Genomic DNA, 21,752 nt, shown 5'->3' on the forward strand with positions numbered 1-21,752 from the left:
AAATGCTTTATGTTATGAATCGTGAGGCCAAAGTCCTCAGGATCAGCATTGGCTGATTGTGTTTTATTACAGTAGTCAATATTTAAAAAGTTGTCCTAAGACGAGAATGTATGTTGTTGAATAGTTTTTAGGACAACTCTGGTTTAAATTTTTTTATCCACTTGAAATGTTGACTGTTGTTTACAATTGTTGTTTTCCTTGTATGTTCTGATTCAGCTGATATTGTTAATAAAGATCATGAGCACTGACAAAAAGCCTTAAATAATTAGCATAAAAAGAATAATGCTAATTCTGTATTTAAGGCAGTATGCTGTGAAGAAGATAAAGGGCCTTATCATACACGCGGCGCAATGAGCCGCAAGATGTGTTTGGCGCGATTTGCTGCTATTTTCAGAAGAGTGCAACCCTAATTTTTTATGTTTTGCACCATGTTGTTTAAATAGCAAATTCGATTGCACCACTTTGTGGACTCATGGGTGTTCCGGACTATGAAGAAGTTGTGTTAATGTGCATTGTTGGCGTGTTGCTATTTTGAGGAACTGAAATAGACTGCGCCACTGACCAAATAAAAGCTGGGCTAAAGTCCAGCGCAGAACACGTTAGTTATGCAAATGTGTAAACATTACTTAATACACACAGGGTGTGCAGCAATACACAAATATGTTTACATATAAAAAAATCAACAGATTGTAATGTCATAAAAAATATTATTTTCTACATAAATTTAAAAACCACTGCCTTCGGGGGGCTTTTTTTCAGATTATTCATAACAGTTTGCTTTTGTATAATGTTAATATTATTAGCAGTATTATTTATTATATGCATATTTATATTTGTTTTAATAAAAGCAAGTTTAGATTTGTCTACCTGTTTTGGTTTTGGAGACATAATCTTGGGCATAAGAAGAGGACGTTTTCAGATATAACTTTTGATATAACTATAACTTAGATACAACTCATTATTTATTTATTTGCTGGAAATTTTGAAATAGTTTTGAACAAATCTTTGCGCTTAACAAACAAAATATATTATGTAGGCTAATGGATGTCTCCATTGGAGTGAGTTTCCACTTTTTTTTAACTTTATAAAAGTAAAGTAGTAAAGCAAAGAATAATAGTAAAGAGAAACTAAGGAGGCCGATTGGAGGAGGCTCGTTCTATATCCTTTCGCTGCAGATGGTTTGTTTAACTGTTTACTCACTAGTGAAGTGTTCAGTTTTTCCACTTACAAAGTCCACCATATACATAGCAAATGCACCATGGCACGATGCAACTGACTCTTAATGGGAATGTGAGATGAGACTCTGATTGATTTAATGCACTTTATGCTCAAAACAAACTCATAACTCGTTAAGAGAATAAGCACAACCCTGTTAGACCATGTGCCAGGGCGCAGAGGGTATTTGTCCAACCTTAAAATAGCAAAAGTGGATTTGGACATGCTTTTTAATTTTTTTTTTTTTTTGCCTTGCACTTTAGACTTTGTGCCTAGATCATTAAAGTAGAGCCCTAAAAGCCACCATATAGTTGGCTAAGACGTGCTTTATATGACCAAGTAAGGGTTACAGGTTTTCCAATGGTATGTAATACAGACAGGTTCATCTCCCCATAGTGTGAAAATCTCTGCTTCTGATTGACTGATCAGTGAGTCTGTTAATGACCAGCGGTTTGGATTTCGAGAAAGAGAAGAGCATGTGGAAAACTTGCCAACTGCTTGAGTTTTAGAAAAGGCTTTATCCCCTCAGTTGAGCAGTCAGCGTAATAGAGTTGAGCGTGGGATCCCTGGTCACTGAAGCCCTGGATCTAATTGGCTCCTTTGTGCAGCTCATTGAGCTGAAAGGTGTTGAGTTGCCCCTGTTAAAAGTGTGAAGTTTGAAAGTGAGTGTCAAACTCAAGACAGATTGGCCGAGCTTACCTCTGCGTTCTCTGCAGCTATTAAAGGAGTAATGGCTGGATTTGGCGGAAGAAAGCACTAACGCATTGACCAGATGACAAATTAGGACCGTCCAGGTCTTGCTTTCCAATGGGGGCTACTACTTTCTGCTTGCGTGTGTGTATCGAATGGATCTTAGTTCTTTTAAGTCCAGCGCTGATGTGTCTGGGATTAGTTAGACGAATGACCCGAATAAAAGTGCTGCTGGAAAGACTATTTGATTTGCTGGTCTGTGATCGTTCAACCATTTGTGACCGTTCAATGGCTTGTCCCCTTTGTTTCCAGGTCCTCATACTCTTGCACTTTGATGACCGTGCTTTCATTTTATTACAATTTTTGATATACTAGTCCACACTATATTTCATCTTCTTGGCATGCTAGTGCTTTTTAAGTCGAAAAAGTACTAATTAGCTGACCTTGTATCAAAAGAAATTTATTACAAAGACTTTCCCTATGGAGCAACTAAAGGTTAAGTGTTCTGCTCATAGGAACTGTGAGGTTTTCTTCTTAATTCACCTCTTATATGGGTTTAAACTTTAAATCCAGATCAGAGCTATTGGGTTCACCACCTTTTTGTTAAAAGATGCATTCTTACTGAGGTCATTTTTAACTTATTACTAACCAACTTATTATTTTTTTTAAAGAGAGAAAATATAAAAACATGTTTAGTTTAGTAGACAATATTCCAAAAACATTTTCATTTTTAGTTTGGGGATTGGATATTTTATTTATATATGTTTGAAAGTGCATGTATAGTGAGCTCTAAGCATCCGTGACCACGATTAAAATCCAGGGATTCAAATTTAATTTGCACTTTGAAGTTAACCTGGGGTTTTGATTGGGTTTAAACTTAAAGTCCAGATCAGAGCTACTACCTTACTAGTAAGGTTGAAAGATGCATTTTTACTAAGGTAATTAAAAAAATAAATTCATTGCTCTCTGTTGAAAATGTATGTTCAAATGTTCTGTTTAGAAGAGAATAATTTTCATCTATTAATCAGTTTTGAATCGTCAATCTATGAACAGCCTGTGGTAAAATTAAAAAAAGAAAGAGAGCTTCCCAAACTTCCTTGGTTTTTGGTCAGTGTATATTGAACATGTGCATCTGAGGCAGTAAGTTCATTGTGTTACATTGTCATACTGTGACCATAGTAATGATGTAGTAGGCTATTTAAACAGATTTATAAGAATTAAATCAAGCAGTTTAATATACAAAATGCAAAAAGTATCATAGATTATAGTTTTAGTACATTAAATGATTTGAATTGAAGGGCGACATGGTGGTTCAGTGGTTAGACCTGTTGCTTTACAGCAAGAAGGTCACTGGTTCGAGTCTCGGCTGGGCCTGTTGGCATTTCTGTGTGGCATTTGTATGTTCTCCCCATGTTTGTGTGAGGGGTTCCTCTGGGTGCTCCAGTTTTCCCCCAGCAGTTAAAAGACGTGCGCTAAAGGCAAATTGGGGAAACATAATAGCCCATAGCGTGTGAGTGCGTTTGTGAATGTGAAAGTGTATGGGTGTTTTCCAGTACTGGGTTGTGGCTGGAAGGACATCTGCTGCTTAAAACATATGCCCGAATAGTTGGTAGTTCATTCCGCTGTAGCGACCTCTGACAAATGAGGGACTAAGCTAAAGAAAAATTAATGAATGACTGAATGATTTGTATTAAAGATTATTTAAGGGACAGTTCACCCAAAACTGAAAATCCTGCCACTATTTACTCAACTATCTATTTTTTTAAAACTATTTGGGTTGAAAACAAAAGAAGATATTTGGAAAAATGCTGGTAGCCGGCCTATTGATTTACATATTTTTTTTTACCAATAAGTTATTGGGTGCCAACAACCACCATTCTTCAAAATGTCTTCTTTTTGTGTTCAATAGATGAAAGAAGCTCAAATGTGTTTCAAACCGCATGACAGAGAATAAACGATGATTTCTTTTTGTGTGAACTATCCCTTTAAGCATTTTACACCTTGTTAATTTCACTAGTTTGTGTTTGTGAGTCCAGCAGAGCGTGAATTCACTGGCTCCTGATTTTTTTGCGGAAGACTGACAGTAAAGGTAAATTGATGGTACGGTTGTCATGGAGATTTGAACACCTGCTGAGTCTTTCCAAACAGGTGGGCATACCAGTGTCAATCAATATGTCAGCACCATCCCAAATGTACTTGTAATCTTAAATTTAGAAGATTTTTTTCCCCTAGAATGTCTGACATACCTACATTATATGCACTTCCGAACTTTTTAGCACATGATTTACTGCTAGTACATAATCACACATACTTACTCTTGCGGCATTTTATGGTCCCTTGATATGTCGCAATTGCATAGTATAGTCTACTAATGGACACTTTTCTCCATTTATGGTGGGAAATTACAACCGTTTCCAGCCATAATGCTGCATACAGACATACAGGAGCTAGAAACCCAATTTCAAATCTGTCATCACGGCGAAGGAATTTTCCATGACAACGCTATTCCCCGCGTGTCAGCATGGCATCTCAGATTGCCAGTCGGTTTAATGGTGTAAGCTCTTTTCTGGACTACCATCCGTCTGCTGTGCAGTTTATTGGTTGTTTCATGCATGGGGCCACAGAAAACAATTTGCGTGGGTCGAGCCCAGAATGACGACAAGAACTTAGTCAGAACATCTGCCAGATCTGTAAATCAAATCTGTTCATGTTGAGTCAGCCAATGCATCGGAGTCATTGTTTGGCAATTTTGGAGAAACACAACTTCAGAATGGAGACTAAACTAATGTCCTTAAACTAAACGTCAGACATGTAGGTTGAATAAAAGGCCACCGAGTTAAAGACCTCCCTCTTTTAAATGCCTTTGTACTCTGTGTGACGCCATTATAGGTATCCTTCCCCCTCAAAACACTGCGGTCTGATTTGTTGGATATCCTTCCCCTTCAATCTCCTGGCTTTTCAGGTGGTTGTCATTGTCCGTCCATCAGAGCTTGGCGTGGGTTGGGTCCAGTTTCTAAAACATTGATTAGGCCTAAGCCTGTAACAATAAACAGTCAGCAGGGCTTTGGCGGAGTTGTGTTAGTGTTTCTTCCATATGGGGTAGATAGCAAAGCATGCTGGGTAATAGCTCTCATATGCGACCTCTCATACCAGGAGTCTTGGAGAAATTGATTAGTGATATTTAGATATAAATATTTGAGGCAAATGCAGTAATATAGGTTCATTTTGCATCGAATTGTGGTAAAGGAAATACAATCATGGTAAGGCAACTTGAATAGCTCATTGGTCAAAGGAGACACATCCAATATGGGTTTCTAAATTGAAACGAAAGAGGCTTTACATACATATAAAGCATATTAAATGCAAGTGTCTACTTTAATGTTTAATGTACTTTTTAAAATCTATAAAAGAATAAGTAATCATAATAAATTTTAATATAAGTTAATAAAAATGTATTACTAACTAATGAGCAAAACCTAGTGCTATATAGTGGCAAACTATAGGGAGTTAAACTGAAACTATTAAGTTGGTGCTGCACTATAATCCTGATGCATCTTAAAATATATATATATTTTTTTTTTACATTTAAATTTTTGTTATACTAACTATTTTAGTGGGTGCCTTTTGTATATCATGGTAAAATATATACAATAGTCATTATTTTTTGTTCTTTGACCTACAGAAGCACTGTAGGTTAAATTAAATCAACGCTTTAATGTTATTGCAACTTTATATAAAACAATATGTGTTGGCATGATTTTAGTTTTAATATTGTAGGTTTTACAATTTAGCCAATAAAAGATCCCAAAATTGGCCCCATTGCAAATGTCTCACTGTAACTTTAATTTTCACTTTTATTTAAAACTAGAAAAACTTAATAAAGGCACAAGCCAAATATGTTTGTGGTTATCAACATTAATATAAAGCATACAATATGCGTTTGCATGATTTTAGTTTGTTAAATTGCTTACTAACATTTTCTGTGTAAAATGATATTCAGAATTACAAGTTTGACACCATGACAATGCAACCCTAAAATGATTGTAAAAATAATGCAAACAATTTTACAGCTGAAGTTATAAAATTATAGGCTTCATATTTATCTTTTAAATGATCCCAAATTGGCCCCAATGCAAATGTCGCACTGTAACTTTAATTTTAGATTTTATTTAAAACCAGAAAAACAAAATGAAGCCGCAAGCCAAATATTTTTGTGGTTATCAGCATTAATATAAGGCACAAAATATGTGTTTGCATGATTTTAGTTTGTTAAAATGCTTACTAACAATTTCTGCGTGACCCTAAAATGATTGTAAAAATAATGCAAACAACTATACAGCTGAAGTTACAAAATTACAGGCTTTCACATTTTAGCTTCTAAATCATCCCAAAATTGGCCCCATTGCAAATGTCCCGCTGTAACTTTAATGTTCACTTTTAGTTAAAACCAGATATGTTTGTGGTTATCAACATTATTATAATGTGTTTGCATGATTTTAGTTTGTTAAAAAGCTAACTAACAATAGGGTATATGCCGAGCTAGTGCTGTTCCCATGCTGATACACTTCCGGTGACCTGTTATTGTGAACTTTTTTCCATTTTATACGATTCCTTATACAGCATCGATGTTGTAATGCCATTAAAATACATTCAGTTAAATAAACTTTAGCATTTATTTGGTTGCTCAAGCATAAAACGAGACAAAAAAGCTGTATACTCGCACGCGCCCGTCAGAATCGGCAGGCTAACGCAGAAGCTCCATTGAATATAGTGGGGTAAAAAAAATGCTCATATTATAAAGATATGGCGGGGGAAATGTAATTTAATGCAGTGCTTCTTGTACAATCTGAGACCCACTTTAAATCGGATATCACTCAGCTAGTAGAGATTGCTGATTTTTAAAGAAAACAGACCTTAAACGAACCGGATTTTGCATTGGCATTCAATTCGCCGGAAGCGCTTAACCCAGGTTACTGGCAAATTAAAAGTCCTATTAGCATGCTTCGGCATATACCCCATTTCTGTGTGAAATTATATTCAGTATTACAAGTTTAGCACCATGACAATGCAACGCCATGAATGATTGTAAAAATAATGCAAACAACTTTACAGCTGAAGTTATAAAATTATAGGCTTCACATTTTAGCTTTTAAATGATCCCAAAATTGGTCCCATTGTAAATGTCTCACTGTAACTTTAATGTTCACTTTTATTTAAAACCAGAAAAACAAAAATAAAGGCACAAGCCAAATATTTTTATTTTGTGGTTGTCAACATTATACCACAAATGCATAAAATTCCTTCAAGACAGAAATGATGTTTCCCAGTTGACTGGGCCCCTGGATATGCATTCAAATAAGGCATTGTACCTGGTTGCACTTTGTCTAGTTATGTAAGAGCAGCTCCTGAGGGTTTTGCACTGGCCTCTTATGGCTGTGATCCTAATTCAAAGATACATAGTTTTATTTACGAGACATCTGAAAATAACACACAATGTGCGTGATCTAAGGCCTGTCAGAGTTGAGCTTGAAGTGCTGGCAAAACAATGCAGTAAATAATGTTAGGTTGATCAAGCATTTTGCTGAACAGCTGTGACACAACAGGGAAAAACAAAATCAGATCTTCCATCTGGAGTACATTTGTTTATCCTGTCATTATATGTCCATCTCCATCAAAAAACATCCATATAAAATTACCTATCATGACGCTAAAGCTTGCATAATTTATAACTTCAATATAAAGCTATTCATTTGGTGTGAAAAGGGAAGTAAACAAGGCTGAGAGCAACACATATTTATATTATCCCTCTAAACTTTTAATTGTCGGCCCCCCAGTGCAAAACAGGAGCCAGATGATTAAAGCCTCCGAGAAATTGTCCCTTGGCATGGGTTGTGTCTGATACTCCAACACTGTTTGTTCCAAGACTGCTAGTCTCTACCGAAAACCATCAAAACCCATATTAAAGCCTAGTGTGGTGGCTGTTTTGCACGTTTATGAGAGTCGGCATAATCTATTTATGGTTTCACAGATATTATTGAACTGTTTAAGAGCAACTGCTTCGACTCTAGTGGCTTGCGTGAATGGCTGGACGGAGAAGGATCTTAAAATAAGGCTATTTTCTTTTTATCACACGCTAGCGTAATTATGCAGCCATGTAGTTACAGCAGCAAACCTCGGACAGGACTTTTGGCGACCCATGGGAGAGCAGCGGTCTTTTAAGAGGCTTTTTTACGGTGAGCGAAATGCCTTTTGGGAGGTGCTCCAAACAATGCATCACCGAACCCCACAGTGTTTTGAAGTTTGGGGGGCCCCTAATGGTCCCTCGGGCCCTTTCAATACCTGTGAGAACCATGTGTCCGCTCCCTCAAGTCTTCAGCTTGATTGAGGAGAATGTTTTTGGGTTAAGTGCTCCGAAATGTTTGTGGTTTTTAATTTGGAGTTCTTGACGAGCATCCAAACAATCTTGCGGCGGCCTCAGAATAACTTCCACGCTAGTGAAACGTGGTATGTAGGGAGAGAAGATGTCCCTCCGTCGATTTCCTCGCCGCATGGTTAAGCAATCGCGGCTAGTGTTGAACCATGGGAAAGGTAAACACTTTCACCGACGTTCCCATTATGAGATTTTGGCTTCTGCTAAGTCAGAATGGTTTGAGTCAGATGAGACAAAAAAGCTTTCTCGCTTCATTAGCTGTTGTTTGTTTTGCTAAATGTTTGGCTAAAAGACCTTACCCTTGTGAATAACAAGTATACTTTAGCATATTTTTTAAAAATAATAAACATTGTGTAAATGACATACTTAAAAGTGAAGTCATTGTAACGTTTTAGATACTTAATTGCTTGCTATTTAATGTCAAATTGAAATGTTGTTTATGTAATTGTTGACCCATGTAAGTAGTGCATAATTTCATTTATATTTAAAGGTAATAACTATTCTTCATAATTATCTTTTCTTGAAAGTGTACTGCTGAAAGCTGCGTGTACTGATGTAAACTAATATATCTGAATGCCCTATATATATCTTTAGATATAAACAGATCATTGACGAAAATCAATGGTAAACCAAAACCTTTGTGTCACCAACACTCTGCAATTTTTGTTTTACGTTCAGGTTTGAAATAACATGAGGGTTGGTAGAATTAGATTTTTTAATTACTCTGAAAGTGTTATTAATTGTAATAGAATATGGTGTTTATAATGTCTTCATGAATAAAGCACTGAGTCATTCAGTTGATTCATTCAAATGGCTGATTCATTCAGGAATGAAAGAAATGACTTTATGAATCACTGGTTCACTTGATTTATTCAAAACATGGAATCATTCAGAAATGACACAAAGGTATGCTGATTTGAAATGCAAATGAGTTATTGAATCATTCAGTTGATTCATTCAAATGGCTGATTCATTCAGGAATTAAACAAATGAAACAAACTTGATTAATTTAAAACATGGAATCATTTAGAAATGAAACAAAGGTGTGCTGATTTGAAATGCAAAACAATTAATGAGTCATTCAGTTGATTCATTCAAATGGCTGATTCATTCAGGAATGAAACAAATGACTTTATGTATCACTGTTTCACTTGATTCATTCAAAACATGGAATCATTCAAAAATGACACAAAGGTATGCTGATTTGAAATGCAAATAGGTTATTGAGTCATTCAGTTGATTCATTCAATTGGCTAATTCATTCAGGAATGAAACAAATGACTTTATGAATCATTGGTTCACTTGATTAATTTAAAACATGGAATCATTTAGAAATGAAACAAAGGTATGCTTATTTGAAATCCAAAACAATTAATGAGTCATTCAGTTGATTCATTCAAATGGTTGATTCATTCAGGAATGAAACAAATGACTTTATGAATCATTGGTTCACTTAATTCAAAACATGAAATCATTCAGAAATGAAACTAAGGTATGCTGATTTGAAATGCAAAGCAATTATCAAGTCATTTAGTTGATTCAAACCAATGGCTGATTCATTCAGGAATGAAACAAATGATTTTATAAGTCATTGGTTTACTTGAATAATTTAAAACATAGAATCATTCAGAAACGAAACAAAGGTATGCTGATTTAAAATGCAAATGAGTTATTGAGTCATTTGGTTGATTCAATCCAATGGCTGATTCATTCAGGAATGAAGCAAATTACTGTATGAATCACTGGTTCACTTGAATAATTTAAAACATGGAATCATTCAGAAACGAAACAAAGGTATGCTGATTTGAAATACAAAACAGTTGAGTCATTCAATAGATTTATTCAAATGGCTGATTCATTCAGGAATTAAACAAATGACTTAATGAATCATTGATTCACTTGATTAATTCAAAACATGGAATCATTCTGAAATGACACAAAGGTTTGCTGATTTAAAATGCAAATGAATTATTGAGTTATTCAGTTGATTCATTCAAATGGCTGAAAACAGTGACTTTTCAGATAATATTTTTGTTGATGAAACAGACAGACAACACAACATGGCCACTAAAATATAGTACAATATTATGTTATTGATTGGAATTTTGTATAAAATTAAGACTAAAAGAACTGAGCTACAAATGCGAACACACCTCTAGTCAGCACATGACAGTATTTTTGGTTAAAGCTTTTAATTTGACATAACAAAGTAAACTTTAAATGTGAAACATATAATGTTTAAGAAACATATGTGCATTCAGTACAGTAAAGTGCAGTTTAACCTTCTTCATGTAAATAAACTTCAACAATGGAAAGTATTGCAAAGTTGCTCATTCATTTAGTGGTTTTTAGCTTGGCATGCGATGGCACGTTAATTAAAAAGCTTTCACAGGTAATCACAGCTAATTGCTACAATGTAAATGAATGCACAAGTACAGGAAAAACGAAAAGACATCATCTTCATGGTATTAATTATGTTGGCAGTAATGGTGTGCCGTTTTGTTTGCAAATCAAGCTCGTAATTCATCTATAATTTAGCGCAAAAGTTTTATTACGGGATTTATATGACTTTTCTTTTTTTCAGGTAAGAGCTAACATCCCTTTTCCTTTTTTTGACAGCAGAAATGTGACAAAGTTTGAAGTGTGCTGCAGGAACTGCTTTTGGCCACCCAGCAGATGTGATTGAACCATGACGAGTAATTCGTCCAGGTAAGTGGATAAGCTAAGAGCTCTTACACAGCTGGAATTAATATGTTCTTGAGAAGAATCCGAGGCATGAATAGATAATTACAGTGTTTGCAGCGTGAGGTAATTACACTTCAGCCTGCCTTTAGAGCAACTGCTGTTGAATCCCTAATGTAGTTTAGAAATGAAAAACCCCAGTGCTCAACTCAGATCCAGAGCTATGGCGCTAGTACAGTAAGCAGCTCGGTGACTGTTTTATTGAACAGGGTTTGAAGTTATGTGATTACGAGCTCAAGTTGTAAGTGTGGAAAAAAAGCTGATAAAGCCACAATATATTCACACATTCTTCATTTTCTGGCTCTGAAAATAGTGTTGATTTATGTGTGTCCCCATGAATCAAGAATCAAAGACTTACAGTAGATTCATATCATTGAACTGTCAATAGATACAAAATTAGCCTTTTCTTTTGGTTGATGCACTTTTTATTAATAATTTGAACTTTACAGCTGTATTTAATTTCTTTGGAGACAGTGAGAGTTTTCTTTTTAAATGACAATGCAAACATAAAAGAAACTAAACATTTTTCAGAGAGTGTGTTTTTGCTACATGAGCCTGACTTCTAGGAACTTTAAGCAGAGTGAGACGGAGCTGCTCATTAAGGTAAGGAATGGGGATTTTTAATAATCTGTGTTTGGTAGCTAAACATAACTGACCTGATATTCATGTATATTTTGCTCCTTCACTTTTTTGTTTGTTTGTTATGACAGCGTTTCATAAAATAATATTAATCCTAACATTTGTAGGTGTGCTGATTTGAAATACAAACAGTTTTTAGATCATTTTAGATAATAGCTTTTTAGATAATATTCTTGTTGGTGGAAAAAAATACATCATGGCTACTTAAATATTACAATATTATATTATTGATTGCAATTTTGTAAATTATATATTTTTTTTGTTACGACAGCGTTTCATAAAATAATATTTATCCAACTATTATATGCAAGCTGATTTGAAACGCAAAACAGTTCAGCTGTGTGTTTTTTTTTTTTTAGATAATATTCTTGTTGGTGACAAAAAACACAATATAGCTACTAAAATATAGCACAATATTATGTTATTTATTGTAATTTTGTACAAAATCAAGACCAGAAACTGGGGATTTTTAATGATCTGCGCTTGGCAGCTAAACAAAATTGACATTCATGTGAATTTTGCTTCCATAATTGTTTATTTTTTTAGTTATGACAGCCTTTCATGAAATAATGTTTATCCAGCTATAGTATGTGTGCCGAATTGAAACGCAAAACAGTTCAGCTGTGGGTTTTTTTTAGATAATATTTTTGTTGGTGACAAAAAACACAATATGGCTACTAAAATATAGTACAATATTATGTTATTTATTGGAATTTTGTTCAAAATCAAAACCAGAAAATGGACAGTTTTAATGATCTGTGCTTGGTAGTTTAAAAACAGTGAATTTTGCTTTTACACATGTTATTTTTATTTGTTTTTAGGGGTTATGACAGCGTTTTATGAAATAATATTCATCCAACTATTGTACAAGTTAATAATTTGGGGCATAAAAAACAAAAATGTGAAATTACACTGTATTATGTTCATGCAACATTCTTGCCTCCAAAGAATCCTACAAATCATGTTTACAAGTTAAAGGGATTCGTTTAATAAAAATTGGGTTTACACAAAATTTTATATACACTATATTACTTACAAAGCCAGTAGAAACATGAAAAAAGGGACGGATTTTCATTGGGTGGTGCTAATAGTGCATAATTTGCCTCAATTACATCTTCTGCTCATGTAAAAAAAAAAAATAATAAATAACTCGACAAGAAAGTATGTCTGAGGCGTTCCACTAGAGAGAGTAGCGCAATTCTTCGGATCTGGAGTGAACCCAGCATTGTTCATATTGCTTTACACCCTTTAGAAACTTTGTTAAACAATCTGTGGTGTTTTTTTTTATCTAATTTTAGAGATGTATGTCTTTTCAACTCATTAAAACATTAAAGGGGTCAAACATGTGCACCGCATTCAAATTCAAACAAAAATGAGAAAGGTTTAATGTTGTGTGCCATCAACAAGTTCAAGCTTCAATTTCAATTTAAGAATCAATGAAATTTATTCTCCCTCGCCACATACAGTACAGTAGGTAGGGTTGAGCTTTTTATGTTCACTGACCAATGTTTATATGTAATTGCTAGCTTAAATGAAACATCCTAATCATACAGTATAAACCAAGTATTTTTTCAGAAGACAAAATAGTTTGATTCATATAGATTGACTTTTTGAAGCATCAATATTTTATTTCACACAAATAAAATCTGTATTAAAATGTCCTAATTGTTTCTAAAATTAATAATGAATTAATAATAAGCCCCTTTTTATGTGAATAATATAAAAAATATATGATTATTTCTCAGTTTCAGCTCACTGAGCTGTAGACCTGTTTTTCTTTATCGTTCTGTTTCATGTGCTGTGCACTTGTGAAAGCTCTCGGTTGTTTTTAGCAGTTCTCCGAATGCAGCGTCAGCCGCTGATTGGGCTGTTGGGGATGGTGATTGAGTTTGAAATGGAGCAGGTCAGCCCCAGGGTATCTGAACAGGCTTAATGGACCTGTTTGAGACCTGCAGGGCCATGAGCAGTGGGGGTCACCACGGGGTCATGTTTACTCAGAGCCTTCCAGAGCGTGCCGCATGCCAATTCATTTTCCCCCAGCCTGAGCAAGTGCAGCGCCGCATCTGGATGCCATCGGGCTTCGTCACTGGGGGGAAAACCTTCCCATAATCCTGCCAGGAAAGCGAAGGGGAGCTAGCGGGATTTAGTAAAGCAATTCCAAAGAAATAGAAAGAAAAAAAAGAAAATTAAAAAAAAGCTTATTTCAATACGCCGTAGGGTCTTTGGTACAACTGACCCTCTGCGCTGCTTACCGTCAGATTTCTCCAACACTCTCTGAAGTGACATATTTATAGCGATGTGTGCTCTGGTTTGAGATTGCTTAGGCCGGCTGCACCACGTTTCATTTTCAAGCCACACCGTATAGCCAGTCACATCTCATTAAGTTTGGGGCAGCTTTCTGAAAGCACTCCAGCAGTTAACAAGAGCTGTAAAGCCAGCCAGAGCGACTGGAACGCCGAGGTGAGGAGAATACGGACTGAATGTGTGGCGAAGTATGAGAGGAAGGTGAGAAGCTTGGCATGTGCAGAACCGGGCGCTGCTTGGTGGTGGAGCTCTTGGCATCATTAATGAGTAAAAAAAGTAAGCCTGAAACCACCCGACTGTGACTGTGCGCAGGCATAATCAATTGTTGGAAATGAAACTGGCGTAGATCATAAAAATATGAACAGCGCCATTGAGAAGAACTTTCTTTATGGTGGCCCCGAGAGTGTAAAAAATTATGTAGTTTATGGAGCAGTTTTACATTTTTGCTAACATACATAAACCTGGATGGCAGACCTCTGGGAATAAGTGGAGGAGGAATGCAATTTTTTTTTTTTTTTTTTTAGGGTGTTTAATCATTTTGAATACCTATATAGAACTCAATACAGGCACAAATCAGCCTCAGTGGGAGTGAGTGGACGGTTATATGAGGAAGCAGAGGTTACGGTTCCTCTGTCTCTAGAGGGTGCCCTTATGGTATTCTGGTCTAAATTTACAGCATCGTTTTTCAGAAGCTCACAAAAAAAAAAAAAAGTTATTTGAAGTATAAGTGAAGGTAGAGCTTAGTAGTTTAGACAAAGTACAGTCATATATCTATTGGCCTTGTGACTGCATGCTGATAAAGTGCACTGTAAAAATGATATGACAAAAAGTCCTGACAACAAATGTTTTATGTTATTTTAACTTATTTTATTAACTTAATCAATAAGTTAACCAAGTTTACATTAATATGTTGAGTCAGTTTGGTGTAAGTTGAGATGACTAGAAAAGTTAATTTGATTCAACTAAAATATTTAAGGCAGCAACAATTTTTATACAGTGTGACTTGAGGGCAACTTCTCTGTCCATTATGGGATGAATACAGTGTAAATGAAAGTCCTCTGATTGACTGGGCGACTGGCCAGTCGACCGACCCACCCTCCTCCTTCCCTAAACCCAACCAATTTTACAGATTGACCCACCCGCTTACTTCCCTAAACCCATCCGACGATTTACAAAGCCATCCAGAAAAAGAAAAACCGCCGTCTGATTTTTACAACATTTACAGATTTTACTTCGCCTAATAAAATGAAGTGCAGCCATATGTACCTCCGGCTACATAATTCGTGGTCTCCAGAAACGTCCACGGGACTACATTTTCAGAATGAGCCTGTGTTGAATTTTATCATCAGTCAGATATGCAATCATATAAATATAACTGCATGCACCCATCATGTCTATTCTTCCCCGTCTCACAAACAGGGCTGACTTTAGAAAAATAACACTGATTACAACATCTAAGACCCCCCAACAGGTCAGCTCAGCTTGTATTATCCATATAAGACTGTGCATTTATAAAGAGCAGATCTGCAATGTGAAGGGTTTGTTTATGATGCATTAGCATGTTGAGTCAGTATTAGTCCAGCTCCAGTGAATCAGCTAAATCTCTTCACCCCTTCCCCAGAAGACAAATCCAATCCCGTGAGATTTACCCAGGATTAGAACCATTTATGCACCAAATCCTAATTTAGGATTCAACACGCAATTCAACACCCTTTGAGAAGCACAGAAGGCCCCTAAAGGAAGCTGTGATTGACTTAAAGTGAAAAATCAGTTCATTTGAGCAGGAATGCATTCATATCCGTCTCCCGCAGCCTCAGGAGGAGCTCCCGGAGCACAAGGTGTTTGGTTCATGATCCTCACACTTCTTCTCTGAAGGTGCTGTTGAAATGTGAGGGGCTCCAGGGGGATGGCGCCCAGGTACAGGCCTCTGATGTGTGTGTGTGATAGACTGTGAGACTGTTAAACCTTGACCTGGCTGTAGAGAAATGAAAAGCAGATGAGGGGGGAGGATTGCATCGCTTTGTGCCCATTCTGCTGTGTGTGTGTTGGAGAAGGGAGGACAGGCAAGGTGAAGGATGTTCAGATGACGGATGGTGCTGGGAGATAGTGGGAACTTTATGAACGGGCTTTCCCCTCTTACGGAAAAAGTATGAGAGGAAGACGCAATTAACTCCATGCGAGAGGAAAAGGCACTTAGTGAATTGTTCAGTCACACTGATAACAGGCTAATCTGTCGGGCTAATCGCAAAATGTGAAGCGATAAAGTCAAGTGGTGAAGTGAAGAAATCTGTTCATGGCTGAGTTTTTAGTTTATAGGGGTTGAATTAGTTAAATGAGCTTAATGAGAAAAGTTTGTCTAAGTTTATTTGTTAAAATATTTGTTTAATAAAGAATTAATGAATAAATGCATACATGCATGCACAAATGTATTTTATTTAAATATTTTATTGCTTTATCATTAAAATACGCTGCATTTGCGTGCATTTTTTACTGGCAAGAAAATGTTTTATATTGATGCATTAATTTAAATAAAAATATGTGCCAGTATGTTTTTGAGGACTACTAATTCTGAATTATTATTAATTGTTTACATGGTAAATATATCCTTTTGATTAGATTAATAATTTATGTTCAGTTTTAAGTTCAAGAATGCCCATAATAATTGTTCATTAATTAAAAAAAACATTTAATCTTAAAAGAAATTACTACTGCTATTATTTATTTATTTATTTATTTATTTATTTATTTATTATTAATGATACTAACAATATTTTAATTGTTGTTAATAATAATAATAATAATAATAATAATAATAATAATAATAATAATAATAATAATAATCACATTAAAATAATAATCACATTAAAATAAATTAAATAAATAACAAATAAATAAATAATAATAATAATAATAATAATAATAATAATAATAATAATAATAATAATATACTTATTATTATTAATATTTCTAAATGAACAGGATTTTTTTACAATTATTACAAATACTGAAATATATTATTATTATTATTATTATTATTATTATTATCATTAAATATTATTTGTTATTATTTATTATTATTTATTTATTTTATCTTTGATTTCCAAATTTTCCAAATTTTCTTTGAAGATCAAGATTTACCTTTCATCTTTGTTTTAGTGGTTTAATGTGAGAAACATTGGTATGAAGCATATGCGTATCATCACAAGCAGATTTGGGGCATATATATATATGCATAAACATCTCTGAAGCAATTTGAGAAGCAAAATAGTGTTGGGATGACAAGACTTGTTTTCTGAGCGCATGTGTAGAATTCAGTTTATTGTTCCTACCCTATCAGCAAATCAATCTTCTTCTTTCGCATAAACCTCTCTAAATTTAGCCTAGATTTATGCACAAAACAAGTAACAATTTGTATTTTGTAGATAAACGAATGATGGCAAATTTTCCACTAATACAAAAGCCATTGGGAGAATCACAGCAGATGTTTTCATTAGCAGACAGTTTGTATGTCTTGTCAGATTCTGCTTACAAACAGTTGAATTTCACATGGCTTTCATGTTTCCCCCTGCCTCATCTCTGAGGTGAAAGGTCACGCTGGTGCTCAGTATTATCAGGTATGTCAGGTTTAATGCCTCATACCTCCCCGATCCTCCGGGAATTCATTAATTAGGAATTACGCAAAACAGATGATGCTGCATTGCTTCATCCTCTATTCATTTCAGCTCATCTACAGCTGTTCCGCAATGTTTTTATGCAACACAGGTTTATTGTGAATCACCAAATTCCTCGTGCGCAACAACACTTCCAAGCAGCTTCCTCTGAGTTTCCTAACAAGTCATTAAAAGCATGTATTTCCTGTGGCACAAAGGGCTCTATTGTTCTGCAGGCTCCAGCTTTACTGTCACAACATTTTCATTTTTTCATTAAATCAAGATAGGAGTTACACCAGAGCGTCTGATCTCCTCGGAGTGATCTATGGGAGGTCAAAGAGAGAGAGAGAGAGAGTTTGTGAGCATGTGTGAATTCTCTTTATTTAAAGCTGACTTTAATACTAGCGTATGTTTAATCTAGCTCTCCGCACCGGCCTGGCTCCGGCTATAGGATTTCATTTCATTTCTGGAGAGATGCCCTCAGCATCAAGGATGTAATTTCAGGACTCTGTGCATTTGGAACTCTCGATCCATCTCACCCCAGATGAAACAGGTTTATTATTACAGCCGGGATGTAATATCAGCCTGAGTGTTTCCACTGGCTGGGAATAATGCCCTGAACATGCTGTTAACCACTCCAACGCCCCACATGGGGAAGGTGTTTCCGTTGACTCCCAAGATGCCTCAGTCATTTCCGTGACTTTGCAGGCACGCTTATGTTTGTGCCCTTTCTCTAAGTAGGCATGTGTGCCGTGCCGGAGATTAGTGCAGTCGGGGGGCAGCTGTGAGGATGGAAATGGCGGATCTTGCCCTGTTGGAAAATGCAGATAATGTGGAACCTAATAGGCATTTACTGGTCCAGACTGGTCTGGATGTTTGATCAGCTGGGCGAGCAGTTGGTGGGGCTCAAATAAATTAATGGTAACGTGACTTTTGAGTTATTGAGAAAAGTCACACCAACATTCCTAAAAATAAAGCTTCTGAAAGGGGTTTTTATACACTGTGAAACCCAAAAAGTTAAGGTAACGCAAACCGTTTGAGGAAACTGATTGCAACAAACCATTTAAATTGAAAAACTAATCCTAATGAGTACTGTGATCTTAATCTATTTGAGTAAATGAAGCAATTCGAGCAAAGTAAAATCCAATAAATGAAGAGAACTCAAACCAATTGAGTACTGTAAAACCCAATAAGTTAAGGCAACTCAAACAAATTGAGGAAATTGATTGCTACAAATCATTTGTGTTAAAAAACTAATCTGTATGAGTACTGTGAACTTACTTTATTTAGGTTGAAGTAATGAGGTGTTTAATTAACTCTTTAACATCAACTCTTCAAACCTCTTTTCATATGAGTCGAATTAACTTTCCGTCAATTTTGAGTTATCTACACTCATTTCATTTGATAAAGTTGACTGTTTTACAGTGCAGTGATGCCATAGAAATAACTTTTTGGATTCCATAAAAGAACCTTTCGCATAGTTTTCTTTGTGATAAAGAGTATTTGTATTCTCTAAAAGTCATTTTAGGTCGGCGCCAATGGTGTAGTGGTTAGCGCATCGACACATTGCACTCCGGTGTTCACAGCGACCTGAGTTTGATTCCCACCTTATGGTCCTATGCTGATTCTTCCCCTCTCTCTGCTCCCCACGTTTTCCTGTCTATACTTTCTATTGTCCTATCAATTAAAGATGAAAAACCCCAAAAAACTATTATAAAAATAAAAGTTATTTCAGGTTCTTTATAAGACATTTGATGTAAATAAAGAACAACAATTTTTTGTGAAATTTTTGTGAAAGTTAAAAAAACATGACAAAGATGTATGGTCAATTGTTATCCATGATATTTTTTTTTTTAAAATCTTATGGACTCCTAAATGTACTAGGAAAATCTGTATACTAAAAATGTATTTTAAAATTGTATTTTATTTTAATTTCAGTTATTTAAAAATACATTTATTACATTTGGAAAATGAAGATAAATTCAGTTTATAGTTATATAGTCTTGTTTTGTAGCTTGTGAAATGTATGTGTAATATTCAACATAGTCTCATTCTGAAAACGTAGCCCTATATACATTTCTGGAGATCTCAAATTATGTAGCCAGAGCTGGTTGTCAGTCACTTGCCTTTTCTTTTTCTGGATTGCTTTTTAAACTGTCTGTTGGGTTCAGGGAAGTGGGTGGGCGCTGGTCAATCGGTGCTTTTAAAAAGCACTATTGGTTGAGTTTTGGGAAGGTGGAGGGTGGGTCAGTCGATTCAGTATTTGCCACTCTCTAGAAATGTATATAGTGCTACATTTTTAGAATGAGCCTGGGTTGGGATTATTTTGTGCTAAAAGGGTAGAAATTTTAACTAATTGACTTTTTTTTTTTTTTTTACCTTTTTTCACATCTTTTAAGCTTTTTTTTTTTTTTACCTAAAATTTTGTTGAATCTGTTTGTATAATTAGGAATTTCCGCTCTATTTATGCTCATGTCATTTCAAAAGTGTACAATTTTATTTATATATTTTTTCCTGCCAAAAAGAGAGAGAGATTTTACAGAATGACCACAGTGCTATTTTCCATAATAATGAGAGTGTATATTGACAGTAGCCCAGAAGTTTAAAACAAATCCTAAAAATAAAAAAAAACACACAATAGTGTAGTATAAACAATAGTATAAACACTACACTTTAAAAAGCGATTCCTTGACTTTACTTAAAAAAAAAAGAGTAAACTGGTTGCCTTATAAATATTAAGTAATCAAACTATGTTCATAATTATAAAAGTTAAGTCAATGGGTTTACAGCTTTTTAAAAAAAAAATCAACTTGTTTCTTTTAAGGCAACGGGTAAAATTGGCAAAATAACTAATCGCTTTTTACACTGTACATTCTAATGCCTTACACTATAAAAGGAGTATTTATTTCAGGAGCTTTACATTAAGATCAAACCAAGAGACTAATTCACATAATACTTTTCTAATGATATGAAATATGATTCAGGGATGACAGATTTTTATTTAATTGAAGAAGTATCCTTTTAAGCTCCTATAATATCCTCATGTTCATTTATGTACCAGTGTTTACAGTAACTTAATCTTACCAAATCAGGCCAGTCCTCATCACTGTGTGGCAAGGGTCAGTTTTGGCTGACTGGTATCTAGACGCTGGCTCTATAAATCTCTCATCTGATCCAGATGTGCAGCGAGGCTCTGTTTGATCTCTCATTGGGCCTGGTAACAGTTAGCAAAAGCCGTTCACTCACGACACACACAAAAAGAAGGGGATTGTAGTGGAGAGGGAATAGAAAGATGATCCAGTCTCCAAGAGAGCGATGTACTGTCCAGCTGTTGGACAACATCACTTCACACTTACCTCATTCAGCGGAGTAAAATCCGCAATATCCCAGGCTCGAGCACGCAGAACGATCCCTGTGAGTGTGTGCCGAGCGTCTGTCTATTTGTGTGTGAATGAATGTTTGTGCCCGTCCATCTGTACGTCCTAATGAATACTCATTTGCCGCCAGTCTGCGTGCCTTCCATTGTGATCCACAAATGACTGCTGGAACTAACGACTCGAGGAGATAAAGGAAATTAATTCATTCCGTCTTTCCCTTTCAGTTCTTCTTATAGCCTTCGTAGGAAGCTTGATAAATGATTTTGCCTCATCGTCTTAATTGTTCACATTGTTGTTGATCTCCTGCAACACGAAGATTACGCTTCAGCCTGAACCCTTTGGATAAATCTACACGTCTGCTGTTTTTTTCTAGCCCTACCACCCACTCAAAATCAACTGGCAATTTCCTCAACTCCTTTTCCCCTTTTTTTGCTTTAATAAACCACAGAGTTACCCAAAACGCACCACCCAGGCTTTAGACCACATACGTGTAGGATATACATTTACAGTGCGGTTGGAAGCCAACCTCAAATCCCCAGATTCAGGCATATAAATTGTCGTATGCGTCTGCACTTGTCTTTTCTCGTGTGGCCGCTCCTGTGCATGAACATTTCTGCCTCACATTTGGCAGAGCTGATATCTAATAAAACCTGCATGAGCTGCAGACAGATCGGTGTCGGACGAGAACAAGAGAAACTGATTCGA

At 35.6% G+C, this 21,752-nt stretch overlaps 1 protein-coding gene and 1 long non-coding RNA gene across 6 annotated transcripts in view; one reads left to right on the top strand and one right to left on the bottom strand.

The window, feature by feature from the left end:
• sema3aa (sema domain, immunoglobulin domain (Ig), short basic domain, secreted, (semaphorin) 3Aa) overlaps positions 1–21,752 on the top strand; it is a 165,942-nt gene that overhangs the window by 24,186 nt on the left and 120,004 nt on the right. For 3 of the 5 annotated variants that reach the window (XM_073945551.1, XM_073945552.1, XM_073945549.1), the window contains one exon: positions 10,955–11,044. The gene's annotated coding sequence lies outside the window, so the exon portion shown is untranslated. The remainder of the gene's footprint in view (positions 1–10,954; positions 11,045–21,752) is intronic. The other 2 variants (XM_073945553.1, XM_073945550.1) reach the window with 1 other exon arrangement.
• LOC141381596 (uncharacterized) lies at positions 17,116–21,667 on the bottom strand. Its single transcript, XR_012401960.1, has 3 exons — positions 21,027–21,667; positions 20,755–20,884; positions 17,116–17,993 (listed from the first exon to the last, which is right to left on the bottom strand). It is a non-coding gene; the product is annotated as an uncharacterized lncRNA (long non-coding RNA).

The sequence above is a fragment of the Danio rerio genome, chromosome 4 (assembly GCF_049306965.1).
Source record: "Danio rerio strain Tuebingen ecotype United States chromosome 4, GRCz12tu, whole genome shotgun sequence".
Taxonomy (NCBI): Eukaryota; Metazoa; Chordata; class Actinopteri; order Cypriniformes; family Danionidae; genus Danio; species Danio rerio.